This window comes from Cibotium barometz, chromosome 47 (assembly GCF_041138505.1).
Source record: "Cibotium barometz isolate CiBa-2024 chromosome 47, ASM4113850v1, whole genome shotgun sequence".
Classification (NCBI taxonomy): domain Eukaryota; kingdom Viridiplantae; phylum Streptophyta; class Polypodiopsida; order Cyatheales; family Cibotiaceae; genus Cibotium; species Cibotium barometz.
This window is the reverse complement of record NC_141092.1, coordinates 8,347,315-8,365,552: the sequence shown is the minus strand read 5'-3', so window position 1 is coordinate 8,365,552 and position 18,238 is coordinate 8,347,315. Positions and strand designations below refer to the sequence as shown.

General features: G+C 42.5%; 1 long non-coding RNA gene across 1 annotated transcript; it reads right to left on the bottom strand.

Annotated features, from left to right (window-relative positions):
• Positions 1 to 10,197: 10,197 nt before the first annotated feature.
• LOC147611331 (uncharacterized) lies at positions 10,198 to 13,032 on the bottom strand. Its single transcript, XR_015263798.1, has 4 exons — positions 11,849 to 13,032; positions 11,171 to 11,742; positions 10,883 to 11,076; positions 10,198 to 10,805 (listed from the first exon to the last, which is right to left on the bottom strand). It is a non-coding gene; the product is annotated as an uncharacterized LOC147611331 (long non-coding RNA).
• Between the last annotated feature and the right edge of the window lie 5,206 nt (positions 13,033 to 18,238).

Genomic DNA, 18,238 nt, shown 5'->3' with positions numbered 1-18,238 from the left:
CTGGAGAAGCAGGGAAAGGGGCGTTGATGGAGGTAAGTCAAGGACAGTTTCTGACGAAGTGCCCAGTGGCACCACAGTGAAAACAGGCAGATGGGAGGTATTTGTACACTATGGCTTGCTCAAAGTGTTCACCATCGTCGGTGAAGATATCAATCGCTGAGGGGAGATCCAGCGAAATGTCCATTTCTATGAGAACTTGAGGGTGCCAAGAAGGCACATAGTCCGAGGGGGGTTTTCCTCCCAGGACTCTCCCCAGCTTCGAACCAATGACTCCTAGGTGATTATGGTAGTGGAGGGGCAGATTAGGGAACTCGACCCAGACAGGGTAGTTAACCAAGGCAGAGGCTTCAGGATTGAAATCTTTGTTCCAGCGAAAAAGGCTGAGGAGGGAATTGCGGATGAGCCACTGGCCTCTGCTGAGGACATCAAACGCCATATGCGGGAGCTTGAAAACGAACAGATAGTGGTTTTTGGGAAGGGCCTGGATGGTCTCCACTTCAGCACCAATCGCACCCCACTGGAGTCGAATCCAGCGTCTGATAGACTCTACTGCGGGTCTAGGACCCGTCAGCAAACCGATAAGGACCCTATTCTCCAAATCATGCTGTATTCTTCGGATTTGAGAAGAAGGAAGGGTGACTGAGGGCTTACCTCCAATATGTGTATCTGCTCCAGCAGCACCAGCGCCCCCGTTACAGAGACGGTCAGATGACGAAGGACCTTGGACATCCAACAGTGAAGGAGAGAGAATCAGGGCTGGGCCGGCGACACCCCCATGTGTCTTGAGAGCGGATTCCATGGGCAGGCCATGGAAGGCTTCGTGAACTGCCTGAGGAGGAGACGGGAAGCACGAAGGAGAAGGAGCCGCGCCAATGAGGTCGACCGGACGAGACGGCGCATTGAACTGAAGAAGCGAAGGCGCATGCAGCTGCCACGCGTTAGGCTGAGGGAAGCCTGACACGGCGGCCATGCAGACAGCCTCGGCCCCGACGAAACGATTGATTGGACTGGTGGTTGAGAGCTTCTGATTAATAAGCTGCTAATCCTCTGCGAAAATACGGATTAACTACCGCTAATCCCGACCTTCATGAGCGCCCTGATCTTCGCTGTTGAAAGAGAGCCATCTCCTTCTTCCGGTGAGCTGTGTTTCCCATTGCACGTAGCTGTTGCTCTATATGCTCACTTGATCTCCATAAATGCACAAACGTGTGCGGGGACTTGGGCATTTTAAGAGGATGCCAGCAACCCAGCAGCGGCTTCGGCCTTCTCGTTAAAGCACCCGTGACCCTTCTCCTTTGACAGTAATGCTCCTCGGGCGCTCCATTTTTGGCAGCTCAAGCTTGTTGTGGGCAAGATCACGCCCGGCTGCTAGTACGTCTACTCCAATGCAATCCTGTTGCAGTGCTTCCATCTACGCCTTCAGCACCGACGGTGGCTCCTACCAAAATCCTAAGTTTATTTTGGAGCGGACGAAGAGCGTGTGAGGTACACTCTAGTAGTTAGTGGTGGGTGATGGGCTCTCCTCCAAGGATCAGAATGCGACTCTCTCTCTCTCTCTCTCTCTCTCTCTATCTATCTCTCATGGGTTCAGACTTGTGTATGCTCTCTCTCTCTCTTGCTCTCTCACTCTCTCTCTCAGACACATTGCACTTCTCTCTCTCACCATATGCAAGGTAATCTCTAGTCCGTCGTGTCATAGCAAAATGACCGCCAATCATTGAAGGGGAGTGCGAAGTAGGAAATACTTTATTCTCATTATCATTTTCTTTTTTTTCTTTCAAAAAAAGGCATGATTTGAATTATAGGAGAAGAGACTTACAAATCGGGGTTAGATAGGCCTTTATAACAGGTCCCGTCAGTTTTGCATGTTAATAATAATGAGATTACAAGGGCGCAACAGTGAGTGTCTGTGACCATCTCATCTGCCTCTTGTGGCCTGAGTGCCAATTCTTAGTCAGTTCTCCAATTACCTGCAGAGTGCAGAAATATTCATAGCTTGATCCCACCAGCAGTAGCCAGATGATGAAGGGGGGAAGCAGCTCGCAGGACTTGAGCTTTTCAGAAGGTGGTAGACCTGGAAGCTGGTTCCTCTCGTGGTCCTTTATCAGCTGTGCTACACAGGTCACATTGCCTTATCTTTCTCTTCAGATTGCCTGGTTTGGTCCCTAATTCCTGTCTGTATGCCATTCCTCTTCTAAGACTTTTTTGTGTTATCCCCTGTCTTTTGTTCTTGGGCTATGGGAGAGAGGTATGATTACTGTTGCTTGTTGATTGCTTCTATAAGAGCTCTATCCTTGGATAGGATGAGTAGAATCTTGTCTCTGGTTTTTTCTAATTTTTCCAGGGTGAAGTCTGAAGCTCTCTTTTGGAATTTAAGCAATAGGCTTCTCTCTAAACTGAAAGAGGACTTGGGTTTGTTTAGTCCAGTACCTGTTGCATGTAGTGATTAAACAAACTGTGAGAGGGGGACCCTTGATTTCAGAGTTGTTAAATGTAGCTAATAACCTCTGCAGCCATGCGTGCCATAGATACTCACATCTGATAACATTCCAGAGTGCTATTGAACATCCTATGTTTTCCCCTAACATTAGATTCTTCCAGTTGACATCCTTGCCCCACATCTGAATAGTGGAGTGCAGCTCTTTGAATGTGCTGGATATGTGCATACATTGAATGAAGATGTGAAGGTCGTCCTCCGGTAGGCCACATCTAGCACATTGATCTGAGGAGATGTGCAATTTTGCTGCCTTGCCCTGAGTCCATATGGCTCTGTAAACTGTCAGCCATGCTAGGCATGATTTCTTGGGGTCGATATGTGGGCTCCACAGCTCACTGAGGATGTTATACCATTTTTTCCGATCCCAGTTGGTGTTCCATCGCCGGTTGAGAGTGACGTGGATTGCAGGAGCTCTTTCGAAATTAGGGATTGGGAGTAGAGGTTTGCTCTCTACCCATTTAAAAGCTGAGATACTGAAGGTTGGAGGTCTGCTTGTTTTCCAAATTTCCTGTTGGTTCCATTGAACTGCTCTGCTTTGGATTAGATCCAACTCTGGTGATCTACTGTCAAATTTGGCTACAAGTTCAGCTCTTGTTAGCCAGGTTCCTTTGTGGTGGTTGAATATATCTGCCCAGGTAGCTAGTTCTTTTTTGTACAGATTCAGAGCTATCTTCCCTTCCTCTGGTTCAAGGGGGGTCAGGGGGAGTATAGACCACCAGCAAGAATCGTTGGCTAAAATTCCTTCTGCTTTGTTGTCCTTGGGAATAATGGTTAGAAACCTCTTGATTCTGAACCAGGCTTTCCATATGGATGTTACTAGTTGACTCCCTTTGGGGGTTATAGGGTGCTTGGATGCCACGATGGTGCTGATAGGGAGCTTGCACCATTTATTGTGGCCTGTTATAGTGAACCTGGGAGTGTCTTTGAGCAGCAGCTGTGCCCAATCTTCTGTGAGGTTCTCTAAGGCTCTGATGATCCATTTTGAGGCCATTCTATCAGCATAATGCCTGATATCTTTAATCCCCAGCCCTCCCTTGGTTTTGGGGATGGTACAGGTGTCCCATTTTACTTTAGGTCTGCTCTTGTTCCATGGGTCCCCTCCCCATAGGTAATTTCTGCATAGCTTGGTGAAGTCTTTAAGGTCAGAGTCTGGGAGCCTCCAGCAGCTGAGATTCGAGAAAGTAGATAGTAGATGGGATGATGAAGTGATTCAGCACCATGATTCTCCCTGGCTAGTGACAGTTGCTTTCTCTTCCATCTTAGTGGCTTGCTTTCTATTTTCTCCATTACCCATTGTCATTTCTGTCTCAATGTCACCTTGTATCCCATGGGGATACCAAGGAGCCTGAAGATCTCACCATCCTGAATGATGTTACAACCTATCTCCAGAAGGGGGGGGTTCAATGAGGGTTTTAATTCCTGTCTTGCTGTAATTTATTTTGGAACCTGAGGCTTTACAGTAGGTTTGGAGACATCTCCAAAGTGCCTTGATATTCTCTTCATCGTTTGCTATTAGGCTGTTAGTGTCATCAGCAAAACATCTAAGTGCACATTTGTTCTCCATTGGGTAAAGTGATGCCAATCAATTCACCTTTGCTGATCTTGTCCTCGATTAGCCAATTTAGTCCATCTGCAGCAGCTATTGCATACAGTAGGGATGCTAAGGGACATCCTTATCTGATACTCTTTTCTAAGGGGAAGGGGTCACACAGTTCTCCATTAATGATAATTTTGGCTTTGGCATTTTCAAATAAGGTTTTCACCATGTAGGTGAATTTAGGGCCCAATCCCATATCTCTGAGTGATTGGAGGATGTAGTCCCACTGTATTCTGTCATAAGCTTTATCAAAGTCAATCTTAATAAACATGAAGTCTTGATTGGTTTTTTCTGCATATTCAATCCCTTCCCATAAGGCAATGATGGAATCCACGATATACCTGCCTTTGATAAACCCTTTTTGTTTCTTGGTTATCCAGAGTTTCATGTGTTTGGATAATCTGAGGGCTAAGGCTTTGGCAATGATTTTATACACACTGTTGAGCATTGTAACAGGTCTCCAGTTACCCATGTTTTCTCTGGGGCCTTTTTTGTGGATGAGCTTGATAAGGCCTTCATTGATTGTTGATGGCAGGGCTCCATATTTCACAGATTCTTGCCACACTTGGATTATTGGTCCTGTTAGCAAATCACAAAAAGTTTGAAAAAATTCAGAAGGAAGTCCATCCTCACCTGGGCTCTTTTTTATTTTGAGAGAGAAGATGGCATCTTTGATTTCATCATGAGTGATGTCCTGTTCCAGTAAGGAGGCTATATTGGCTGGGACAGTTTTGGATCTGGCTACTTTGATAGCCTCCATTGCAGCTGTTTTGGTTGGGGAGGGAGGACCATCAATCCCAAAGCATCCTTACACCATCTCCCTATCAGCATCCACAGATGTTGAGTTACAGGACAGTCGTAGAATAGGTGAGACAGAGTCTCTCTAGCTCCTCTACAAAATTTGCACACTTTGTCTACCTGTAACCAGGGTGCTAGTTCGCCAATTGGAAAATGTTCCCCTACTATTTTCCAGAGTGTAAAATTCACCTTGGGAAAGGGGATTGCCTTGATAGCTTTGAGAAACCTCTATTCCCAAATGAGTTCACCATGGCGGAAAGTAGAAACCAAGATATTTCATCAGTTTAACGAAGAGAGCGCTTCATCTTCCTCAGTTTCCCGCCTTTCTTCAAACCTGCAACGTAGGCTTTCCTTCTTCGCGGGCGGATGCCCTCCCAAGTGCATGGGCACTGAGCGGAGGAGCCCATCCCTTATCAGACCCCAGACTTCTTCAGCATCACCTGCAAAAGTAAACCATATGCTCAGCAGTCACTTCCCTCTAGCTTCACCCTCAACCTCTCATCTTGCCCCTCACTCAAACCCCTGGAATCCCATTCTAGAAAAACCGTGGAGTGGAGAAGCCATCATAGACGCAGTTATGGATGAAAACACCAGGCTGGTTCAGGAACTAAAAGAAGCCAAAGAACAACTTCTAAATATGAAGAACAAGGACCAACTCAAAGAGGCCTCCCTCTTGTCAGCAAAAGAACAGACAGCAGCAACAGCAGCCCCACAGAAAGAGGCAGCCAACATCTCCACCCCATGTAATAACTCTACCAACACTGTACACGTAAGTCTACCAATAGAACAGGTCAGAAGCAAAGTAGAAGACTATTCACAAAGATGCCTGGTTGGTCTACTCTTTGGTCCGAGACCATCTAAGGAAGCAATGAGAGCATGGATAAGGGACAGCTGGACACCTCTTGGAATAGAGGTTACCCTAACTCAAGCCCTGGCCAAAGGCTATTACCTTTTCTTATTCAAAGATCCAAGCATGGCAATGAAGGTTATTAGTTCAGGTCAATGGATGTATAGACATCTCCCCTTCTGCTTCATGAGATGGACAAAGGACTTTAACCCAGATGGCCCCAAATCCTCACCTCATCCTGTGTGGATCGAACTACCTAATCTCCCCATTCATCTGAACCCATGGATCAAATCTATTTTAGCTCCCCTAGGTCAAGTCCTAGGTACCAAAGCCTTCTCGGACTACAACCCCGCTTGGCACCCCCAAGTCCTAGTTGAACTTGATCTGTCCCTCCCTGTCCCATACGAGATAGCAATAGGGTGTGGTGAGCTCTCTCACACTCAGACAATACTCTACAAACACCTTCCAAACTCCTGCTTCCACTGTGGGAAACAAGGGCACCTAATCAGAAATTGTCCCATCAAAAATCCACAGCTCATCCTCCCCCAAGTAGCTGAAAAAAACCCCTCCTATAACCCGAGTCAAGCCCTTCCGAACCCCTGTCCTCCTCCTACTAATGGAAGCCCAAAAGAATCAGATTTCGTACAAGTCAGCAGAAGGAAACCCTTTTACAAACCCAAACCCCCTCACCCCCTAGTCAAGCCCAACAGATATTCAGTCTTAGCCGCTGTTCCAGACCCACGTGACACGGAAGAAGAAAATAACTATGTAGAAAATACCCCTATTAACAAACTGAGGCTAGAGAAGGAAGTCGACAACTTGGACGCAGCAGATATGGATACATCAGGCATTCTAGCTCCTGAAAAGAGCTCCAATCCACAAACAGGAAACCCCAATGACATGGAGATAAGCAAAGAACTCAAGAGAGGCAGAGCACACCTGGGAACAACCCCTCAGTCAGCCACTAAAGGAGGCCTTAACAAACCCCCAAACAAAAGATAATGAAAGCTGCAAGCTTCAATGTCAAAGGACTTTCAGATCCAAAGAAATCCCAACTAGTAAGACAATGGTTCAAAGCCAAAGGTCATATGGATATCATCTCTCTAGTGGAGATAAAGACTTCAGGAGAGAAACTGAACAGAAGGCTCTACTCCATCTCTCCCGAGTACTTTTGGATATACTCACTTCATTCCCATGGAAGTGGGGGCCTAGCAGTGGGCATCCATTATGATTGCATCCAGGATCTAAAGGACTTCCACATCAACTTCAACAACCAATGAATAGTTGTACTCATGAACAGCTTCATCTTTGTAGGTGTGTATGTCCACGGCCCACAGAAACAGAGGACCAAAATCTGGAACTCCCTTCTAAGGTTACGAGCACCTTTGCTGATTATGGGGGACTTTAACATGGTGGAAACCCTCAAGGACAGATACAAAGCCAAAGGACAAGCCCTTTTTGGCTCAGAGAAACAAGCTTGGGAAAAAGTAAAACACAAGTTCAATCGGCAAGATCTGGGTCAAGAAGGAATCTTCTCATGGCAAAACTACTCTACAGGAGATCTCTCCAGAAAAGCCAGGCTAGATAGAGCTTATGCAAGTGGTGAAATTTACTCTAAATATAATAGGTGTGAATGTTCTTGCATTTCAGATCACTACCCCATCATCACTACAATGGACAATCAAGACAACAGACACAAATCTAGCTGGTTTCATACAGACCCAGCTCTATTTAAACTGCCCCTAGTTCAAGAAGAAATCAAACACATCTGGGAATGCTTCTTCTGCAACAATCTATCCCCGACCAAAGCTTGGAGTCTGTCAGTCAAGTCTACCCAAAATCTACTCAGGCAGGTCAAAAAGAAGGTTTCAGCCCACAGAACCAGCAGACTTAAAAAACTCCAAGTGCAGCTCCATGAACAAGAGTCCTCCACTGACCCTACTAATATCAATCAGATCAGAGCCAAAATCAAAAGAGAAGAAGAAATTGCTCTCCAACATACTAAGCTCTATACCAGGGAATGGTGGGCAGGAAAATCTGACAGGCCGTGTCAGGAAATGTTTAAAATGCTCAAGGTCAAACAAAGGCAAGAGCATATCCCCCTACTTAAAAACAAGAATAGAATCCAGGTTATGAATCATGATGAGAACAAAAAACTACTCACTGACTACTATCGCAGCATTTTCCAGGAAGAAGGTCTCCCCTCCTCAACTAAGGCAGCCGCAATGGAGGCAATCAAATTAGCCAGACCTAGAACTGTCCCAGCCAATATAGCTGTTACTCTGGATCAGGACATCTCTCATGAAGAAATCAAAGAGGTCATCTTCTCCCTCAAGCCCAATAAGAGTCCAGGTGAGAATGGACTGCCTGCTGAATTTTTCCAAACCTTTATGTGCTAACAGGTCCCATCTTCAAAGTGTGGCAAGAATCATTGAAATATGGAGCATTGCCATCCCAAATCAATGAAGGCCTTATCAAGCTGATCCACAAAAAAGGCCCCAAGGAGATCATGGGAACCTGGAGACCACTCACAATGCTCAACAGTGTCTACAAAATCATTGCCAAAGCTTTAGCCCTTAGGCTGAATAAACACATGAAACTATGGATAACAAAGGAACAAAAAAGTTTTATCAAAGACAGGTACATCTTGGACTCCATTATTGCCTTATGGGAAGGGTTTGAGTATGCAGAAAAAACCAGCCAGGACTTCCTGTTTATTAAGATCGACTTTGAGAAAGCCTATGACAGAATTCAATGGGACTACATCCTTCAATCCCTCAGAGACATGGGTTTGCGCCCCCAATTCACCCATATGGTAAAAACCCTATTTGAAAATGCCAAAGCTAAAATTATCTTCAATGGAGAACTTTCAGACCCCTTTCCTCTTGAAAAGAGTATCAGACAAGACTGCCCTCTAGCTCCCCTGCTCTATGCTATTGCTGCAGATGGTCTAAATTGACTAATAAAGGACAAGATCAGCAAAGAAGAACTGGTTGGAATCAAATTACCCAATGGAGAACAAATGTGCACTTAGATGTTTGCTGACGACACTAACAGTCTTAAAGCAAACGAAGAAGAGAACATCAAGGCACTCTGGAGTTGTCTACAAACTTACTGTGAAGCCTCAGGCTCCAAAATCAACCACAGCAAAACAGGAATCAAAACCCTCATTGAACCCCCTCCCTCTTGGCTCCTTGATACAGGCTGTAACATCATTCAGGATGGTGAGATCTTCAGGTTCCTCGGTATACCCATGGGCTTCAAGGTGACACTGAGACAAAAATGGCAATGGGTAATGGAGAAAATAGAAAGCAAGCTACTGAGATGGAAAAGGAAGCAACTGTCATTAGCAGGGAGAATTATGGTGCTTAACCATTTCATCATCCCCTCTACTATATATTTTCTCAGCTATTGGAGGCTCCCTGATGCTGACCTCAATGATTTCACCAAGCTCTGCAGAAACTACCTATGGGGTGGTGACCCATGGAACAGGAGCAGACCTAAAGTAAAATGGGACACCTGTACTGTGCCCAAATCCAATGGGAGGGCTGGGGATTAAAGATATATGCCTGTATGCTGACAGAATGGCCTCTAAATGGATCATCAGAGCTATGGAGAACCCCACTAAAGACTGGGCACAGCTACTGGTCAAGGACACCCCTAGGTTCACTATCACAGGCCACAATAAATGGCTCAATTTACCCATCATCACCATAGTAGCTTCCAAGCACCCTATAACCCCCAAAGGGAGCCAACTAGTTACTTCCATTTGGAAAGCCTGGCTCAGAATTAAAAGGTTTCTTTCCATTATACCCAAGGTCAACAAATCAGAAGGTATATTAGCCAACGATTCTTGCTGGTGGTCTATTCTCCCACTTACCCCCCTTGACCCAGAGGAAGAGAAAATAGCTCTAAATCTCCACAAAAAAGGTCTAGCAACCTAGGCAAATATTTTCAACCCCCACCATGGTACCTGGCTCACAAGAGCAGATCTGGTAGCCAAATTCGACTGTAGAACCCCAAAGCTAGATCTAATCCAAAGCAGAACAATTCAATAGAACCAACAAGAAATCTGAAAAATCAGCAGACCCCCATCCTTCAATATCCTAGCCTTTCAATGGTTAGAGAACAAACCCCTTCTCCCCATCCCTAATCTCGAAAAATTCTCCCAAATTCATGTCACTCTTAACCGCAGATGGAATATCCATTGGGACAGGAAAAAATGGTACAACAGTCTCAAGGAGCTGTGGAGCTCACACATTGAAGATCAATGTGCAAGATGCGGATTACCTGAGGACGACCTCCACATCTTCTTCCATTGCAAGCACATTTCAAACACTTTCAAAGAGCTACGTGCATCTATTCTTAGATGGGATAAAGATGTAAATTGGAAGAATACAATGTTAGGAGAAAACATAGGATGCTCAACAACATTATGGAATGTAATCAGATGTGAGTATCTCTGGCATGCCTGGCTACAGAGGATTGCAGTAACTTTTGACAACCCTGAAATCAAGGGACCTCCTCTCTCTGTATGTTTAATTACAACATGCAGCAGATATTGGTCCAAACAAATACAAGTCCTCTTCAGTTTGGAGAAGAGGTTATTGATTAAGCTCCAAAAAAGAGCCTCAGATTACACCAAGAAAAAACTAGAAAAAACCAGAGATAAGATTATCCTCATCCTATCTAAGGACAGATCATTAATAGAAGCAATCTGCAGGCAGCAGTAAGCAAACCCATATTTATGCCCATCAGGTGTAGAAGCGGATCAACATGGAGACAGTTTCCAGGAACCAAGACAGGAAAGCTGAAAACGAAGCTAAGGCAAAGCGACGGGCAGTGAAGGGGCACCAAAGGTCCAGCTTGTCTCCTACCGCCAGACCTCTGCCGACGGGATGGGGGAGCTTCCTGCAAGAAACACAGAACATATTAGTACGGACAAAAGAAATTTAAGGCCCTCAGTCATCCCATCGGATACAGATACATCCCTCTTCGAAAATCGAGAGCAGATACTCCACAAAAAGAAGATGTCGCCGCCCACGACCTCTGTTCATCTGCTCCTCCTACAAGGCGGATCTCAGGAATCAGAACAGTCTATCAGAACAAAGTCTACCTGCTGAAGGCCAACAGGCTAATGTACCTGGCAGGCTGTAGAGGGGCCCTCGATCACCGCTGATGATTCGCTGGAGTCTTCTGCAAGGATGTCAGATCAGGATAGTTCTGAAAAATAAAGGTAAAAAGCCCCCTATCCCTCTGTCGGGCACGGCCCTGTCCAAAGAGCGAAGGTTCACCAGAGCTAGATGGCTATGCTGAGTAGGACTGCGGCACTTCTTCCTGCAAGGGAGTTAAGAGGAATCAAAAAGAGGCATGCTGCTGAATTCCAACAAGGCAGAAATACCTTTCTGTAAAAGACGACCAAGAGCGTCACCCGCAAGGAGGAAGAACAAAAGAGACAGCCGAACAAGGAAGATGAAGGCTTCCAGCCACGGGGAGAGGCCTCCATCACCCTATCCTGGGCGCCACCATCAGGTATAAAGACGTCGAACTCCGACTGGAAGCTCCCACGTCCAGGGGAGGGATCTAACTTCAGCAAGCAAGTAGTCTCTTCCAACCATAGCAGCTGTCCAGGGCTAGCTTCGCACCTTCTGCCCCTGCAAAACCGTTTAGAGGAGTCAGAAAGGCAGCTAACTGCTCAACAGCAAGGAGATACACCTTACCTAGCCACCCTCCAATTCTCTGTGCGCCGAGCAAGGTGTAGAGCTAAATGCAGGTTTGGTCGAACGAGAGAGAAGGATGCATGCAGATTGGAGTAGCCACATTTGACCACCAGTGCTGGCGTGGACGAGATCGATAGCCAATAGGAGGTTGTTACGCATGTGCCGACACGTGTAGTCACATGCGACTACACGAGTTGGTCAGGTGCTCTTGCCACATGTCCAATGCATGATGGACACGTGGCCCATGTATCTTGGATTCTCCCTCTTTCATTAATATACCTGCCTGTTTTTGAAAAAAAAAAACAAATGAGTTCACCATCATTCCTGCCCCAACGTCTATTGTATCTCTCATACCAAACACCTCTCTGCAGCAGATGTAAGTAAATCACCTTTGAAGAGACTTTTTCAATTGGGCACCCCCCAACCCACATCCATTCTTCTGGTCGTGAGAAGCCAGCCACACCCAAGTTTGTAGGCCAGGTATCAGGTACTTCATTTAGTATCACCTGAAATACGTCGCTTTGTTCTGCACTCAGATCAAACTTAGCTCGTATCTCCCTAAGGTTTAGGAACAGTGACACAAAATCTTTCGGGTAACTGTGTGATATTGCCTCTAGGGATGGCAGCCAAAGGGATTCTTCCCTCTCAACTGCTCTTGTTCCCCTTTTCCACCTGGACACCAGGGTCTTCAAACTGGTCCCGATTTAGGTACGCTTATCCCCCTTTCCCAACGCAAGAAAGTGGGGCATTTTGCTGAAAATTGCCCGGAAAGAGCGAAGCACGAAGCTAAGAAGGCCACTGCGGAGGGTGCAGAAAGAACAAATCCGGCTTAGCTGCGGTCCTCCTAAACAACGGAGAAGGGTAGTCCTCTAGGAAAGATATGTAGGTGAAGGTCCCTGAAGGCTCTTCGAGCAGCGAGAAAGCTCAGGGTAATGAAGGGAAGAAACCTCTGGAAGAGATTTTGGAGGTGGCTAACAGTAGCATGTACTCTGGGACTTCTCTGCCCCCAAGTCCCACAAAATACATGCTCTAGCTGTAAGGCTAACATCCACAACTCTGCAACGGAGGGATATAAAGAACCTTACCCAACTGTTCCGCGATCTCTCTAACAGAGCTTTTGAACATATATGGGAGGTTCTGGAACGACACCCATACTGGGCACAACTTCTCAAGTTCGCTGGAAGGCTCAAGCCCCATGTGATATGCCACCACATACGCCACCGAACCCTGGAACCCTTCTCCACCACTTCATCTACCACGAGCTCTAATTTCAACTGCTCTCCGAAAGGACACGCCCCATGAAGTATGCATATGCAGTCCTCTCCCTGAGCTTGGTGTATTCTCTGAGTACCTGACACAAGCCTTAACCACTTTGCCCTCCTCAACTTCCGTAGACATGCGAGTTTCAAGACAATGCTCAATCTCGGCACTTGGCCACCGGGGAAAGCGAGCCATGCCTCGAGTAAATGCAGGTGCTCGAAGTCTGAGGTGCGCGGTTCTTTCGCTTCAGAGTTTCCCACTCAAGCTTTCACTTTTAACATCTCTCCCCTAAAGCCTACCCCCATAGGGCAGGCCAAAAACAATCCGTGAGGTTTGGGATGATTGTGGTGCTTCCATCCAAGGCTCCTTAAACCTCTCCTTAATATTGTACATAGAAGATATGGATATATGATGTCTTTTTATGAAATTGACATTAGGAGAATGTTCATTAACATGAATCATGATTGACAACTAAAAAATAGGTGCAACCATGAAGTGAAAATTCAAAGGAGAAAATAGGTGCAAATTACTTCACTTGCACTATGAGAAATCAAGTTGGTGAAAATTTCATATGATCATACAAAAAGAACATTCAACTTTATGTACAATTGATTAGTTTTTCACTGAACGATTCACATCTAAAAGAGATTACGACTACCATGTGTCATCACAAAAGAAAAGTCACTCAACCAAAAAGATAATTGCAACCATGTGTCCTATGACAAGTGAAAATCCACCTACATCATTATCAAAACTCAATATCACACAAAAGAATGTTCCTCTTTACAAACAAATGATCAGTTTCTCATTCAAACTAGGGTTCAAAAGCGCACCAAGCATAACGCAAGCGTGCACTTGTGTAATTATGAGCATGCCAACGTCTCAACCCACATGCGTGATTGGGGTGAACACACAACAAAGCACAACTCAAATGCTCACATGTGCAATTCTCAACTTTCCCACGTCCCAGCCCACATACGTGAATGGGTGAACACACAAGAAAGTACAACTCACAGGCACACATGTACAATTCTCGCCCACGTCTCAGCCCACATACATGATTGAGGTGAACACACAAGAAAGCACATCTCACACACGCACGTGCAATTCTTCACATGCCCACGTCCTAGCCCACATACGTGACTGGGGTGGACACACAAGAAAGCAAAACTCACTCAAGGGGGTCACATTTGTAATATGTCTATATCACATGCGTTCACGGCTTATTTTTGAAATCCCTATGTAACCTATTTTAAGCATTTCCTTACATCCCCCCCTCTGTGAAATTTTAGAAAATTTATAAATCCCATTATGCAAATATATTTTTTTTTCTAAAAGAATTTTAAATGTCCTTATGTGAGAGATACATTACTACTTTTAGAGATTATTTGGAGACATTATGAGATATTAAGAATGCATGATATCTACATCATGTGCATTATTTGAATCTATACATAGAAAAGAGAGATACTATGTGCATAATTGGAAACATGTAGGTTGACTCTAGTGCCTAGGTTTGACTCTTGGTGGCCAAAAGACCGAGAGAAACAAAGACTAAACAAGACAAAGCATGTTTGCCAAAAGTACGAGAACAAAGACCAAATATGACACATCATGTGTGCTATATACCAAGACCAAAGAAGTGTCCAAATCCGTTTGAAATAGGCAAAGAGCCCATGCAAGCCAAAAGAAACAACATTAATAGAAATACCACGTAAAAGATTGTGAATGGCTATAAATGCTATATATAATTCAAAATGTTATGAAACCATATGTAAGCTAGGAGAAGTCACGATTATTCAAGTTTATAAAACATTCCATAACAATACATAACACTTATTTCTTATCAAACACAAAGATCTAGAGCTTTCTTATGTCAAAGATTGATAACTTTTATGAATTATATGTATGAAACTTATTAATTTCTTCCAAGAAAAACCTTGCCATTTAAGTGATAATCCAACCAGGGCAAAACACATCTGATCGAGGACTATACTACCCTTGTTTTGTAAGCACCTATAGCTCCATTGCGAGCTAGTCTAGCTTGTGATGGAGGATCCATAATTGCTTCATTTTTTAAAAAGCATTTCTATTTACAGTCCTCTAAAATGTCTTGTATTGCTATTCCCCAATCAAGTATTCTAACTCAACATGCACCATTTGAAGTAAAATCAAGCAAGATATTGCTAGGGTGCAAGTCGAAAGGAAATCATTGAGCCTACACTACAACACAAAGCAGTCATAGATGCGTTGAGTAGATGCAAAAAATTACAAGCGTGTCTATAATAAGCACTGTTAGATTCTCTGCGTTTTCATAATGTTTATAAGTGCGATCTATATACGTGTCTATATGTGCGTCTGTAAACTAGTAAATTATGGGCAATAGACGTGAATATAGACGCGTTTATAGATGCAAACACATTGAACTCTTTTTAAAAATTTCAAAGCACCATGGCTTGCATCTTCGTAGCACCATGAGTTGCATAAGAATGGCCATCACTACTAAAGACTAATTGTACACTTCATAATTTTCCCAAATGCATACATATAAATTAATTGAGGTGATCAAGGAGAAGGAGACAATATACAAAACAGTTTTGTCAATATGTAAGAATATAGAATGATACAACGATGGACTAGGGTTCGATCTCATCCTTAATTAGATCAACCCTTGCCAAACTATCTACTTCGATATCCATACCAATGAGTAAATCTACAAATACATCCAACATCCGACTACTACTAGCATTGGCAATGTGCTCATCAAAATCATCATCAAGCTCATCCTCATGGGTAATGAGATATTTTCATCTCTCCTCTCTCTTGCTTCAACTAGATCCAAAAAGTAAGCTAAACTGACCTAAAAATGGTCAAAAATTGACCAAACTGATCTAGAAAATTCTAGAATCAGTTTGCTTGGTTAGAGGCTCACTTTTTCCTATAAATAGAAGCCTCCCCCTTTGTTAAAGCTTAATAGTGTTTTATGCACTGTTACTCTGCTCCTCCCCCGAGCCAAAAACTGTGAATTTGTTAATAATTCATTAGTTTTTGACCATTCCCTCTTCTAAAGAATTGGTGGCCACTCTTGTTGCAAACAAGAGTAGATCCCTCAAACCATCAAGCCAAAGGAAAGCTCCCAGAAATTCATGTAAGTAAAAAATCTTACTTTTTCTTTATTCTTTTAATGGTTTTCTGATTTGTTTTGTTATCTTTAAAATGATAAACAGATGCTATGCCTTGTTGGAAAGGCTTTCCCCTTAAATTCAGCCCTTCTTTATCCTAGTTAAGGAATCTAATTGTTGGAGTTAAAATTTTCATATTGTTTCTCTTTTAAAAGTAGAATTTGATTAGTTTGGAATGCTTTAGACCAATTGGGGATAATTTTTAAGTAATTTTAGGATAGAAAATTTGAAAAATGGTCAACCATACAAAGGAGGTTATGGCAAAATTTTCTTAAATTTTATGAAATAAGTTTTATCTTTTATTATTCAAAAAGAGTAATCCCCATCGTTTGTGTATTCTAAAAGTGTTATTTTCATTCTATGCATAGAAAAATGTGTAGTAAAAATAATTTTATTATAAATATGTTATTTCTATTAAAATTAAATTCTATGCATAGAAAGATGCATATTGATACTTTTTTATTATAAAAGAGTGATTTTCATTAGATTTTGATTTTATGCATAAATAGATGCATAAAGAAATTTATTTTTATTTCAAAAGAGTTATTCTCATCGATTTTGATTTTATGCATAGAAAGATGCATAAAGAAATTTATTTTTATTTCAAAAGAGTTACTCTCATCGATTTTTTTTTATGCATAGAAAGATGCATAAGGAAATTTATTTTTATTTCAAAAGAGTTATTCTCATCGATTTTTATTTTATGCATAGAAAGATGCATAAGGAAATTTATTTTTATTTCAAAAGAGTTATTCTCATCGATTTTAATTTTATGCATAGAAAGGTTCATAAGGAAATTTATTTTTATTTCAAAAGAGTTATTCTCATCGATTTTGATTTGATAAATAGAAAGAAGCATAAGGAAATTTATTTTTATTTCAAAAGAGTTATTCTCATCGATTTTGATTTTATGCATAGAAAGATACATAAAGAAATTTTTTTTATTTCAAAAGTGTTATTCTCCTTCAAATGGAATTTATGCATAAATAGATGCATAAACGGATTTTTATAAAAGTGTTATTTCCCACTGAAGTTGTTCTTATGCAGAAATAGATGTGTAAAGAATCTTTATATAAAAAATAAGAATTCTTTTACATTCTATAAAAGGATGTGATGAGAATAGAAGTAATGAAAATGAGAGGTAAATAGATGTGATGATATGTGATATGAATCAGATAGATGAAAATGAATAGAGAAGTGGATGTATGAGAAAGAATGGATGTAGATGTATGTGTGAGAAAGAATGGATGTAGATGTATGTGTGTGAAAGGATGGATGTGAATGTATGTGAAGAATAGAAGCGGATGTATTTGAAAGGATGGATGTGAATGTATGTGAATAATAGAAGTGGATGTATGTGAAAAGATGGATGTGGATGTATGTGAAGAATAGAAGTAGATGTATGTGAAAGAATAGAAGTAGATGTATGTGAAAGAATGGATGCGGATGTGTGTATGAGAAAGGATAGATGTGGATATGTATATGGATGTGGATGTATGTGAAAGGATGGATGTGGATGTATGTGAAGAATAGAAGTAGATGTATGTGAAAGAATGGATGCGGATGTGTGTATGAGAAAGGATAGATGTGGATATGTATATGATTAGTATGGATATGGATGTATGTGGGAGAATATATGTGGATGTAAATGTGATGGATATGAACGTGAATTGAAGCGATGAGATGTGATGTAAATTGGATAGATAGGAATGAATCGGGATGTGAATGGATGTGAGTGAATGAATGATAAGAGATGTGAATGAATCGGGATGTGAATGAATGATAAGAGATGTGAATGGATGTGATGTGATGTGAATCAGAATGTGAATGAATGAGATATGTGAAATGAATGTGATAAGATGCGATGAAAACTGAATCTATGTTAATATATGTGAAGTAATGAGATGTATGGGTAGATGCAAGTGATCTGATAAGGATAAATGAGCAAATAAGTGATGAGATAGAAAAAGATGTGATTAGATGAGAATGGAAATGCTTATGAAATGAATGTGGATTGATGTGGATTGATGAGGATGATGTGGATGGATATATGGATGATGTGGATTGACGTGTGGATTGATATGGATGGATGTATGGATGATGTGGATGGATGTATGGATGATGTGGATTGACGTGTGGATTGATATGGATAGATGTATGGATGATGTGGATTGATATGGATGAATGTATGGATGATGTGGATTGATGTGGATGATGTGGACTGATGTATGGATGATATGGATTGATGTGTAGTTAATGTGGATTGATGTGGATGGATGTATGGATGATGTGGATTGACATGTGCATTGATGTGGATGAATGTATGGATGATGTGGA